Source organism: Notamacropus eugenii, chromosome 4 (assembly GCF_028372415.1).
Source record: "Notamacropus eugenii isolate mMacEug1 chromosome 4, mMacEug1.pri_v2, whole genome shotgun sequence".
Taxonomy (NCBI): Eukaryota; Metazoa; Chordata; class Mammalia; order Diprotodontia; family Macropodidae; genus Notamacropus; species Notamacropus eugenii.
In genome coordinates, this window is record NC_092875.1 from 48,295,976 (window position 1) to 48,309,130 (window position 13,155).

General features: G+C 47.5%; 1 protein-coding gene across 6 annotated transcripts in view; it reads left to right on the top strand.

The window, feature by feature from the left end:
* Positions 1-13,155, top strand: part of ULK1 (unc-51 like autophagy activating kinase 1) — a 56,623-nt gene that overhangs the window by 2,034 nt on the left and 41,434 nt on the right. The gene's annotated exons all lie outside the window — the stretch shown is intronic.

Here is a 13,155-nt window from a genome sequence, read left to right on the forward strand (position 1 = left end):
CCTCAGCTGGGCTCTTTCTACTGTTTGTTGACATTGCGCCTGGAGGCTGGCAGGGGTCCAGCCGCCTCTTTGCGTCAGAGTCTAAAGTGAGATTCCTTTATGGCCAGGCGTGCCGGGATCAGGGGCTCTGCTCCTCCCACCCCAGTGTCATCTCCAGGGCTCCCCCTCCCAGGCCTTTTCCCACGGTGCCCCTCACCCAAGGGCCAAGGGAGATGTAGAGGGAAGGCAGGAGCTTTCCTGGGCCCAGGCCTGGTGGGGTTTTTTTTTTTTCTTAAATTTTGGCAGCTCAGGAACCTTGGACATGCTAGGGTGGGGGCAGGGGGTGGGGATGAGGGGGCATTTGAATCCTGTTGTCAGAGATGGTACCCAGGCTAGGGATCCCAGAGAGGGCATTGGAGGCTTTGGTGTTTGTGTCAGTGACAGCTGGTCTCGCTGACTAATGGTTTTGAAACATGTTTACCGAGGACAGGAAGTTTCCGGTGCCCCAGGTTGGACTGGGCCATGGTGGGGCTCCCTTTGTGCTGCTTGACCAACAGGGGCAGCTCTGGTAAAGATCTCCCATAGGAGATGGCTGGGTGGAGCTTAAGAGGAGACAGGCTGGGGTCATAGACCTGCAGATACCTGGAAAACTGGGGACAGAAGACACTATGTCCCCGGCAGCCTCAGAGATGGGGAGGGACTTCCTGTCCACCCCCTCTTTCCTCCCTATGCCCTGTGCCCAACTCCTGTTTGCTCTTGGGGAGGGGACTGGGATGGCACAGGCATCTCATAACAGGTGCATAACAACACAAGTCAGATTGGGGGAGGGGAAGGAAGGTTCTACATTAACCTTTTCTTCCCCTGCTTCTTTTTTCCTTTGAGGGAGAAGAAAAGTTTGTATTACACCTAGGTCACTCAATGGAATCATGAAGACTTAGAGCTGGAAGGGACCTTAGAGGCTATGTAGTTCCACCTGCTCATTTTAGTGCTAGAGAAACTGAGGTCCAGAGAGGTCATTTTTTTTTTTTTTGGTCAAGCTCATACAGGTAGCATGTGATATACTTCCCCTCTCTGACTTTGGGAAGCCCAGGATGATTGGGTTTGGGGGGGGAAATGCCCCTCCTTCGCCCTCCCACCCACCCCCCACTCCCAGTGGAATCACTGACTTTAGTTACTTTTGTGATAACTGGACTATTAGACAAAAATAAAAAATGAGAACAGAACACCTGTACTTTTCATCACTTAGCTGGACCTGGAGCTGGGAAGGCTTGGGTTTAAATTCTTACTTCAGACACTGAGCTAGCTTTGAGATCATGAGCAAGTCATTTCCACTCTGACCCTCAGTTTCCCTCTGTAAAATGGGGACATTACTTTTAAACACCTATTTCTACAGGTTGTTTTAAGGCTCAAATGAGAAAAAGCTAGATAAATATCCATTATTTATCATTCCCACTTATCCAAACCCTCCTACTCTCTTGGCAATTGTGTTTGTCTTTCATTTTTGAGAGGACCGTGACATCAGGATGATAACATGACTTGCAGTTGATTTGGATTTGAGTGAGGGAGGGCTGTACAAGGTCACTAGCCTCACTTACTCTTCCTGAGCCATTTGGGTCCAGTGGCCTGATATTCATCAGAAGATGTGCCAGGATGCAGTGGGAGACCCTGGCCCTTTTGGGCTAAGGCCTTTTCAGTTCTCACTTTGAGTGAGGTAGGCTCATTCAGTGAATAGGCGTCTTTAAGAAGCACAGAGGGGAGTCCAGAATCCTGTCTCTGGGTCAACCTGACAGCTTCTCCTAGAATTTAAGAGATGGAAGGGATTTTAGAGAGGGTTTGTTGTTCAGGTTCTACAATGTCTGACTCTCCCATAATCTCTGTGGAGATTTTCTTGTTAGAGATGCTGGGATGGTTGGCCCTTTCCTTCTTAAGCTCATTTTACAGATGAGGAAACTGAGGCACACAGCTAGTAAGTGCCTGAGTTCAGATTTGAACTCGGGTCTTCCTAACTCCAGGTCCAGAGCTATATCAACATTGCACCACTTAGCTCCCCAGAAAGTTTCCTTCATCACTATTCCTCTGGCTCAAAGTCAGGGAGGTAGCATGTGTTTGGATTTTAAATCCAGTCTTGTCCTGCCTCCAGCCTTGTGACTTCTACACCTGTACACAAGACGCTAGCCCTTGATTCCTTCTGAGCCAGGAGAAGTGCTTACTTAGAGAAACAGAAGCTGAATGTTTGCTCCTGTTTGTCTCCCCAGAATGGGAGGCTAGCCCCTGGATAACCTAGACTGCTTCCACCACACACACCTGCCTCTCTTTACTGACCCAGTTGTCTGCTCCCATTTCCGTGCCACCCCCTCCTCCTCCTCCTCCTCATCATCCTCATTGGGCCCCAATGGTTCTGGGAATTGGATTGACCTATTATAATGGATATTATCTATTAAATGATAGATATCATCTATTATAATAGATCTCTTTAAGATTTACAAAGCACTTTCATCCTCCCCCACCACCCCCCAAAAAAATCTGAGAGGCTGGTGATTGTGACTTTGATTATTAGGCTAAGAGGTGACTTGCCAAGGGTTACACAGAGAGCTAGCTAACATGAGTGTTTTGGGGTTTGAACTTCCTGACTCTTCCTAAATGCAGTGTTCTCCATTATTTCTCGTTTGCTTCTCAAGTTAGCAAAAAAGAGGCTGATTTAGGGGGTGAGGCCCATCAGTCCCCTGTGCCAGGGTAGCATGGTGGTGCCCTGGCCATGAATTGGGTGTACAGTGGGTGTGGTGTGGCCGATGTCTCTCCTTGCTCCCACCTTCGGGCAGGTCTGTCCTGAGTCAGAGTAGCTCCCTCTAGAGTGGGGGGGATCTCCCAATGTGACACCTTGAGGACTCCTCCACTCCCAGGTAGGCCAGGAGAGGAGGGGGTTGGGGGGAAAGGCTTCCATTGCCTGCCTAACCTGTTCTCCCAGCACCCAGGGAATTCCTCACCATTGCAGTGACTCAGAAGGTTTATCACTGCATAGACAGGAGGGAGTTGTTTGTTGTGTGTGTCTGTGTGTCTGCACACATGTACGTATACACCTGACTTGGGGATTTTAATTTTTTGCTTTTGCTTTTCTTTTGAAGGCTGGAGGGGAAGGAGTGTGAGCTCCTCCTAACCCCATTTCCCTCTTCCTGTGTTTAAAAGAGAGAAAAAAAATAACAACTCCTAGACTGATGTCAGAGCTAGAAGATTGTAGAGGGGGGTCTAAGTGCCTTCCCATCCCATTTTGGGTTCAGTCTGCTGAGGCTTTTTCCTATCTGGTTGTTTGAATAGCCTCAGGACTGCTGGAGGGTTGTTCTGGCAGGCAGGTGGTAGCCCTGAGGAAGGGACTGGCTTGGGGCCAGAACCCTGAGGTGGTGCCTTGGGGGCCTGTTTTGTGAGGTGAGGTGGAATCTGGGGGCTCTAGGGCAGCTTTTGTCTGACCACCCTCCCCTCATCTTTTATTATCTTTCCCTCCCTCATCCTCTCTATGGAAACTCTCCTCTCCCCTGCCTTCCCCCCATCATGGAACGGTGGAAAGAGTCAGAGGACCTGGCTTGGAATCCCACCTCCCATCTTTGCAAACTTAGGGCAAGTTACAATTTCTCTGGGCCTTGGTTCCCTCATCTACAAAGTGAGCCAGTTGGACCAGATGACTTTTCAGCTTTCTTGACCTGTGATCCTTATTTTGAGAGATAGTGTGGTTAAAGTATGTGCCTGGGAATTGGGAAGACTCTAGTTCAAATTAGGTTTCAGACGCTGGCTTTGTGACCTTGGGCAAGTCACTTAACCTCAGAATCTACCTCATAGGGCCCTTGTGAGGAGAAAAAACAAGTGATGTGGAAATCCAAAAGAACTTTATAAATATGAACTGCCATTATTATTATTAACATTATCGTTCACAGGCAGGTAGGGAGAGGCAAGAAGGCCGAAAAGGTTGGTGCCTGGTTATGAAAGGTTTTTAAATTCCAAGTTCTTGTTATATCAGTTCCCAGTTGACCACTCTTTATTGTTTAGTTGTTGTTCAGTTGTGTCCACCTCTCTGTGACCCCAGTTGGGGATTACTTGGCAAGGATACGAGAGTGGTTTGCCATTTCCTTCTCCAGCTCATTTGACAGATGAGGAAACTGAGGCAAACAGGGTAAAATGATTTGCCCAGGGTCACACAGCTAGGAAGTATCTGAGGCCAAATTTGAACTCAGGTCTTCTTAATTCCAGATCCAGTCCTCTATCCACTGAGCCACCTGACTGCCCTTGAATTCCAAACAGGAGTTTATACTTGATCCCAGAAGGATAGACCTATCTGCAGTGGGTGGAGTAACATGGCCAGGCCACTGTCCTCTTGATGGAAGGTGCACATTTGCATATGTTGTAAACTCCCTGAGAGGATGGACTAAGGCTTGTTTTTTCTGGGAGAGAGGTTGGCAGGGACTCTTGGAAGTGGGGGGTTGAGGGTGGGGGTGAATTGGGGCTAGTCTTGGGACCCAGACTGTGCTTTCTAGGGGAGAAATGGCTACAGTTCCTTGTCTGAGGCCTGGCTGAGGTGGGGCTCTAGGACCAGGGTCTGGGTTCATGTTTTCTCTGTGGGAGTCTGAGGCCGGGAAAGAATGAGTTAAGTAGGTCAGATGCTCTCTCAGGCCTTCGATCACCAGACCTGGCCTTGGCTGCTGGGCCGGGAGATCCTATTAGGCAAAGAGACTTAAGTCACCCAGAAAGAAAAGGGGGGGGTGGTGTTGTCAGGCTTAGTGTCTTTAGTTGTGTGCGTGCGTGTATGCGTGCATATATGTGTGTGTGTGAGTGTGTGTGTGTTGAGGGGCTGGGGCCCTCTTTAAAAATACTCCCCTCTCAATTATGTAGGTTTGTTCCCAGGCTTAGCTGCAGCTATGGGGTCTCTGTGTCACAGGAGCACAGATAATCTTACTTCATTCACCCCTGTGAGTAGTATAGACAGATCTGAAAAACTTTAGGAAAGTCGAGTAGAAGTGATTGTGGGCTTTTTCCTCATTTGAGATTACATAACCACCACCACCCCCCGCTTTTGTCACTGGAGGTCATATTTCCTGGGGCAACTTGTTTCTCTGGTCCTTAGTTCCCCCCTCTGTAAAATGGAGATCAGAATCCTTAGGTGCTACCTACATTCCAGAGACAAGTATGGTATGGTGGATAGGGGTATTGGTCTTCAGTCAGGGACCTGGGTTCAAATCCTGCCTCAGACATTAATTGTACTAGCCTGTGCCTCACTTTCCTTATCTGTGAAACAAGGGGATGGGGTTCTACAGCCTGTAAGGTCCTTCTCAGCACTAAATCTATGATCCTGTCCTTGGAAGTAATTTTTTTCTACATAAATATATAAATAGATTATATATATGTATATATATGTGTGTGTATGTATCTGTATATAGATATAGACTTATATGTATATGTCTGTATCTATCTATCCACATACTATAGAAATAGCAAGAGTTGTTTCTGGTAGCTTGAATTATTAACCCTTTCTGTGTCATCATGATTCTGTGTTTCTCACAGAAGGTAGATTTGGGGTCAGGACATACCCTGGGTATGAATCTCAGTTTTGCCACTTCCTACTCAAGTCATTCTAACTCTCTGGGCCTCAGTTTCCCCATCAGTGAAATGAAGGGATTGGAGAAATTGTGACCAAAAGAGAAGTGACATCCCAACGAATGGTTTGCAGAGAGATCCCATAGTACAGCTCTGGAGCTTAGGGGACCTTGGTTGGAATCTTGTCTCTCACGTTTGCTGCCTGTGGTGTTGTGTGTGACTTTGGGTCTCAGTTTCTTTTTCTGTGAAATAAAGAGTTTAAGGTTAGATCGTTTTTGTGATCCCTTATAGTTCTGCCTCTATGATCTTATGGAGGCTAATCAAATTTAAGCTTCTAAATGAGAGAGCCATGACTTGAACCCAGGTTTCCTGGCTACTCTGACTTCATTCAATTGTCTCTTATTAAAGGTCTACTCTGTACTAGCCAGTGGAGATCAGAAACCAAATAGTCCTGCCTTCAGGGAACTCATCTTCTCTACATACGTAGATAAATATCAATGAACTATAGACCATGTGATTTTGCTGTGAGAAGGAGGAGGAGACCCCAGGTGGCATGCTAGCCCTGTATGTTGTAGGAGGTAGAGATGAGGGAAGGAGCACCTTCCTGGCATGGGGACCATCAGTGCAAAGGCTGAAGATGACAGATGAAAGGTTATTTATAAGAGGCAGCAGGTAGGTGAGTTTGGTCAGAATGTAGTCTAATTGAGAATGGATGGAATTTGGGAGTTGATTTTAACATTCCCGGGTATCCCAGCCTTAATTTAGACCTTGAGAAAGGAGAGAGTGGTTCTTTTAGGTGGCAAGACTGAAGATTGTGGTGGTCCAAGCCATGGCCATGGCCATGCCCAGGCCCAGGGCCAAAGCAACACCTGTTGCTTCCCTGGGGGAGGTTGTTAAAACCAAATTTAGCAGGATATGATGGAACTTGATGCTCTGTTCGGGGGCAGGCCAGCTCAGACCACTGAGCTCTTCCCCTGCCAGATTACCCCTTCTAGCCTAAGAGGAGCCCGTGCTTTGAGCCCCTGAGAGCCCTGGACAGGAGACATTAGAGGAGTAGCCTCTGGTCCGTCATGCTGGGATGCCTCTGGTTGGAGGGAGGAGGGGGGATGAATGCAGACAGCCATGTGGAGATGCCCTAAGGAATCAGAAGAAATAGAGAAGGGCTTCTTCTAGTTAGTGCTACATGTGAAATGTAGGGTAGAAGGAGGGGGAATTAATGAGGCCCTGAGGGGAGCCAGGGAGGCCCTAGACATGTGAGTTCCATTCTTTTGGCTTAGCCCCCCCTAGCCTCTCCAGCGGAGAACCTGGGAGTGTGGTTGCTTGCTGACTGCCTGACATCTGGGATTGGGGGTTTCGATCTCTGGGCTCATTCCTCTTGCTAGTTCAATCCTTGTGGGACCTGCCCTCCCAGCCTCTGTTGGATCCTTCTTTTCCACTGATGGGAAAAGGGGTTTACTGGACCCTGCCCTGGCTTCAGGATGGTCTCAGACACCTCCCCTCCCCACTCCCCACATGGATCATGGTGAATTCTTGGGTAGGTGCTGGTGCCCGTGGTTGATAATATCAGTTCCACATTTCCATCACTAGTGAGTAGGAGAGGGGAAGTGGTGGCCGTGGTGGTGGTGGTGGTTAGGATTTGGTCCCTTACCCAGGTCAAGGGGTACACTTCAGATAAAGCAGCGCCTGGCCCAATGAGTAGCCTTTTAGAGCAATGTTTAGACAACTGTGGGGATGTGGGCCAGCCTTGGGTCTGGAAGGAGTCCAGCAGTTTAATTGAATTAGACCCTGTGAGTAGAGGCGAGGTCAAACCAAGCCTGTGGAGACCTGTCTTGCCAGAAGGTTTGTGTTGAGGCTGGAGAGGCCAAGTAGGGGTTGTGAGGCTGAGGAGCTCTGAGGGAAGTGCCTCCGAGTTAGCATTTAATGAGCAAGCATTTATTAAGCACCTGCTACATGCCAGGAACCTGTACCTGGGCCCCTAACCTTGGAGGGAGGTGTGGGGGGAAGTAACAGGATGGAGGGTTGGGGTCAGAGTTGGGCCTGGTTCCCCCCGTATTCTAGGCTGAATGAGAGTGAGTGAAGGTTCCCATCTTCAGAATCACTGATCTCTACAACCTTGTTTGCCTTCTAGCATGTGCATAGACCTTCCTCTTTGAGCAGCAGGGAGCAGAGCAGTATCTGTGTGATTGATCAGCTGTGTGTCATCTCTGGCCCTGTGTGTTTTGGGGACCCTCCCAGTGAGAGCAGATGGCCAGTATCCACCTCTTTGCTATCTCTCTGCAGCAGCTGGCCCCTGCAGGATGGAGGAGGTTGGGCTTGAGAGGGACCAGGGAGGCCAGCAGAAGGGAGGGCCTCTGTTGTTGCTAGGGAGAGGGAGGAGAGGCTGGCTGGCTCTGCATGGGACCTGAGGACAAGCCTCCAATGAAGGAAATGGGGTTGTCTCTCTCTCCCCGAGAACAGGATCAGATCGTAAAGGCAGGGGCATGCCTCATCTCATGTCTTAGAACCACAGCATTCACAGCTGGAAGGAACCCCAGGGCTCAGCTAGCCCAATCCCACTCCCTCCCATTTTATAGAGTACCCCTAGCCCAGTGAATTTTAGGTCACAGGTCACAGAGCCAGTTTAGGACTGCCACTTCAGCATATCTGCCCCTTTCCAGCCCAGATTTTGATTTGAGGAGTTTCTCTTAGACAGTTCTGAGTTTTAAGAAGACCTAGTCATTTTTTTGTTCCTGGTCATTTTTCTGTGCTCAGATCTTAGAAGGTTTAAGGACTTGGGTTACCCTCCAGGGAAGCTGAGGAGAGGTAAGCTCTCCTGCAGCCTAAATAAACCTTTAAGATTCTGAAGGGAATATTAAAAAGACTCATCTTCCCCCAAGCCCAGAGTTAGGGAATCATCCAGGATCACAAGTGATTTCTCTGCTTTCAGTGTCATACTCTCAGCCTGGAGTATTTATTAAGTGCCTAGGAAGGGAGAAAGGAGGCCCATCTGGGGGCTCATTTTGGGGAGAGAGACAGTGGTGTTGGGGCAGAAGCTGTCGTTTCTATCACACCTGAAAAGTTTTCGAAGCTCCTGGCATATGTTGATTCAGATTTGGTACAACTTGTATGTGCATAGTAGAGAACTATTCTGGTATCTTTGCTAAGAGTACCCCAAATGGGGTCACAGTGTCAAACGGGACTGAAAAAATGCCCTGAGTATGTGCATAGAGGTTCCTGGCCAGAGTTCCAGAGCCACAGGGTCCAGTTCAGGGGACAGCACACAGTCTAGTTTATCAGGACTGGAGAGTGTTTGAAGGGAAGTAGCATGAAATAAAGCTGGACAACTTGACTTCAGCTTGTGGAGAGCCTCAAACCAGGCTCAGGACTTTGAAGTTTTATCTTTGTGAGCAGTAGTAAGCTGCAAAGGGTTTTGAGACACAGGAGGGATGTAGTCAGGCTTTTGTGAACTTGTGCTTATTGTTGAACAGTTTTATGGAAGATGGATCAGAGAAGGGAAGGGGGCTGGAAGCAGAGGGACCGATTAGGAGGCTGTTGCCAGAAGAAACATTTATTAAGTGCCTAGATACAAAGATAAGAGTAAATTGTTCTGCTCTCAAGAAGTTGACATTCTAGTGGGGTGTGCGGGGAGAGACAGTATGTACACATACAGAATAAATTTATTACAAGGTGGTTTGGTAACAAGGGCACAAGGAAAAGTTTTATAGAAGAATTTTGTCCTTTTTTTCCTCCCATTTTTTGGTCAGTCTAGTCGGTGAGAAATAGAACCTCAGAGCTGTTTTAATCTGCATTTCTCTAGCTCTTAATGATTTGTAGCGTTTTTCCATATGTTTATAATTCTTCCTTTGAAAAGTGCCTGTTCATATCCTTTGACCATCTGTCAAAATGGGGAGTGGCTCTCATTCGCATAAATTTGAATCTGTTCCTGTATCTTGGAAATGAGATGTTGGTCAGAGAAGTTGGCTACAAAGATTTTTTTTTCCATAGTTAACTGTTTCTTGGGCTTCAGGGTGATGAGGGAAAACAGAGGTTATGAAGGCCTTGAACCAACTATTATTGGCTGTGTGAATACAGAGAAGGGGTTAGAGATTTGGTTAGCGATTATATCATAGAGGGGGGGAAGTAAAGTAAGGGAGTTAGGGATGACCTTGAACTTGAGTGTGTGTGGGAGGGATGGTGATTGAAACAGGGCAACTTTGGAGGGGAGTAGGGAGAATTTACAGAGAAGATATTCCTGAAAAGTTGTGTCAGTTTTATTTCAGTGAACTGATGCCTTTTAAGAAATTCATTAGTGTTTGGGGGCAGCTAGTGCGAAGTATACAGAGCTGGATTTGAGTCCTACCTTAATGACTCATGATCGTGGGTTAAGCAATTCACTTAAAATGTCTAGATGTCTGTTTCTTTAGCTCTCTGGGCCTCAGTTTACTTATCTGTAAAACAATGATTGGGTAGAACTAAAGATCTCTTAAGATTCTTTCGTGTTCATTTCCTGTAATCCCCTAAGTTGTGAAATAGGGATGAAATCTAACTTTGGGCTACTCTGAACAAAGTTCTCTGTAAATTGTCAGTCCTAGAATTAAGAGCTACTACTATTGTACTTTGTTCTGGTTAAAGGAGAAGGAACTTTACCCACTTTCTTGGCCGCCCCTTTTTTCTCCCCCTCCCTCCCACCCAATAATCTGTTCTGTGAATTCACATTTTCTTGAAGGGTTTAGTGGACAAGAGCTCCAGGGAGTATAGATCTAGGATGAACGGTGGTTCCCTGATTGGAGGAAGGGGGCAGGTCCTGGGTGTGGCTCATCCTTGGTAGTGGGGGTATCCCAAACAAGGTTCTGGGAATTGAATCAATAATGAGATAGGGAAACTCCCCAAACCTTAGGTTACATTGATAGTAGATTGTAGAATCAAGAGATATGGTGATCCTTCAGCATTCTACACTCATCCAACCCCGTTTATTGAGGGCCACTAGGATGGTGAAGGAAAGACCTTGAGTCCATGCCATGAGAATGAGGGTGTTTAAGTGGAGAAGGTAAGGCCTGAGTTCAAGTATTAGAAGGAATTGAATGTCCTGTTGATGACATGACAAGGGTGGGAGGTGCTGCTGTATATCAGAAAAATCTGCATCCAAAGAGCTGAAATTGGGGCTCATACCTAAGCACAACAGGGAGAGCCAGGGGCGGGAGTGAACTATAGGACGAGAAGATGGGTTGGTCGTGTAGCAAGAAACAAAAAAGACAGGAACAACCTGAGGTCTCTACTGGAATGCTCAGCATGTCAGGCTCTCAGTTGGCTTGGGTAAGAGTCACATAAAATGGTCAGGCATGGAGGGATTGCTATCTGAACCAGTGGGAGGAATTCCAAATAGGTGGGATTTTGTTGTCTTTCAGTCATGTCTCACTCTTTGTGACCCCATTGGAGTTTTCCTGGCAAAGATACTAAGAGTGCTTTGCCGTTTCCTTCTCCAGCAGATTTTACAGATGAGGAAACTGAGGCAGACAGGGTTATGTGGCTTGACCAGGGTCATTCAGCTAGTGAATGTCTGAGGTTGATCTGAACTTGTCTTCCTGACTCCAGGCCCAGTGCTCTATCCACTGAGTCACCTGGCTGCCCATCTTGCAGGAGCAGCAAGGAAAATAAAAAGCAGTGAGGGGTACGGTACACATTTGAACAAAAGAGGATTGGAACAGCAGCTAGGGTGGGAGACTAGAGACTTGGGAAGCAGCATTTCCAGTCAAGTTCTGTTTTCAAAATATACATTGTATCTGTTTAATACAGCTTGCTAATTCGTCAACTAATCTAGGCATCCCCCTCCCCCCCAGTTGCCCCCTAGCTGATGGATAAGAAAGAGACCTCCTTCTGGAGTATTTTGATTAAGATAAAAAACAACCTTGCTTAAGAATTAGAGGTCTGTTCCTACCCCCTCACCCCACCCTGCCCCCTAGCTCAAAGACTGGAAGCCCACTTGTCAGGTGTGTTGGGGAAGGATCTTGCTTTTAGGTATGATTTGGATTCGATGGCCCATTTTGGCATCTTTTAGCTCTGAGATTCTGTGACTGTCTAGCCAACATTTACTGTGCTGAATGCTTAGGAGGGATACACAAAAAAGAAAAGCATCGCCTGCCCTCAGGGAGCTTATAGTCTCCCTCCTGGGCATTAACAGTCTGTTGAGGATCCAGGGTCCATCAGCAGGGCTTGGTTTCTATTGGGGAGGAAGGAAGAAAGAACGATTACCCATTTCATCATTTCCATGGGTGGAGATGAGACTGTGGTCAGGACCAGTAACCACATCAGCCCAGGTTTCCTCCTTAGCCCTAGAGATATCCCCATGTCCTGTCTGCTGCTGAATGAGCGACTTGTTCTGGGGGAAAGGGAGGAGTGACTTGGATGGCCTGATGAATAACCCCACCTCTCTGCTGGTCTGGAGAAGAGGAGTACGTTCATGGTTAGCCAAGAGCTGGAGAAAGAAGATATTTCCTGTAGGGGCCAGCTGCATTCTTGATCATTTTGGGTGGGGCAGGTCTAGGGGTACTGATCTAGAACTATGACCCCAGTTCTTAAGACACCCCCTCCCCCAGTCATGTTTCTTCAGGGCTTCTGGTCTGTAGTAAGATCAAATGAATGGTATTGGACCTATGTCCAATAAAATGTAAGCATCTTGTAAGTGAAGACTTTTTTTTTTCTTTTTTGTGGGGAGAGGGTCTTTCTAGAGTAGGCAGTGTGGTAAAGAAAGTTCTCAGTCTGGGCCCAGCGGTCAGGATTCATATCCTGACTGACATTTATTGTCTTTATAAGCTTGGTCAAGTTACTTAACCAATCTGGGCCCATTTCCTCCTCTGTAAAATGGGGTTGGGGGTATAGGTTGGACCTCTGAAGTCCCTTTTAGCCTTGGATCTGTGGTCAGGTGGTCCCTTGCATTTCATACCTCATCAGTACTTAACAAATAATTGTTGAACTGAGATTAAACAGCAGCATGGTGGATTCAAGAAAAGGCTATTTGAGGGGGCATTGACATGTCCAGTGTTCCCTAGTGCAGGGGCAGCCCAGGGGATGCTCTATAGCATTTCATTGGGGGAAGTAGACCTAGGCCCAGCAGAGAACATCTGGGGGGCCAAGGGTCAGTCAACAAACATTCATTAAGTGCCTACTGTGTGCCAGATGTTAAGGTTCAAAAGACATGAATGAAACAGTTCCTGTTCTCAAGGAGATGATTCTTCTCTCACTGAGAAAGAGCAAGGGGAGAGGGCACTGGAAAGACCTGGGGGCAGCAAGTTCGTCGTTAGACAAAGTGGGGAAGGCTTTGCCTGGTCATAGGCATCCTCATCCCAGACTCTCCACTGTGTACTCCCAGCCCCGTACTTTGGCACAGACAATGCTGTAAATGTTCTTGTAGCTAGAGGACCAGTTTGTGTGTCCGTAATTCTCTCAACTCCTGGCCCACTGTATCCCTACTATCCTGAAGCCAGCAGAGGCTCAGGGAGCCCCTACCCCACCCCACCCATGCAGGCAGTGTCATTCATGGTCATCCATTCCTAACTGGAGTGGTCTGATCTGGGGTAGGGGAGCCACCAGGAATCCCACCCCAGATCAGATGGGACCACATGG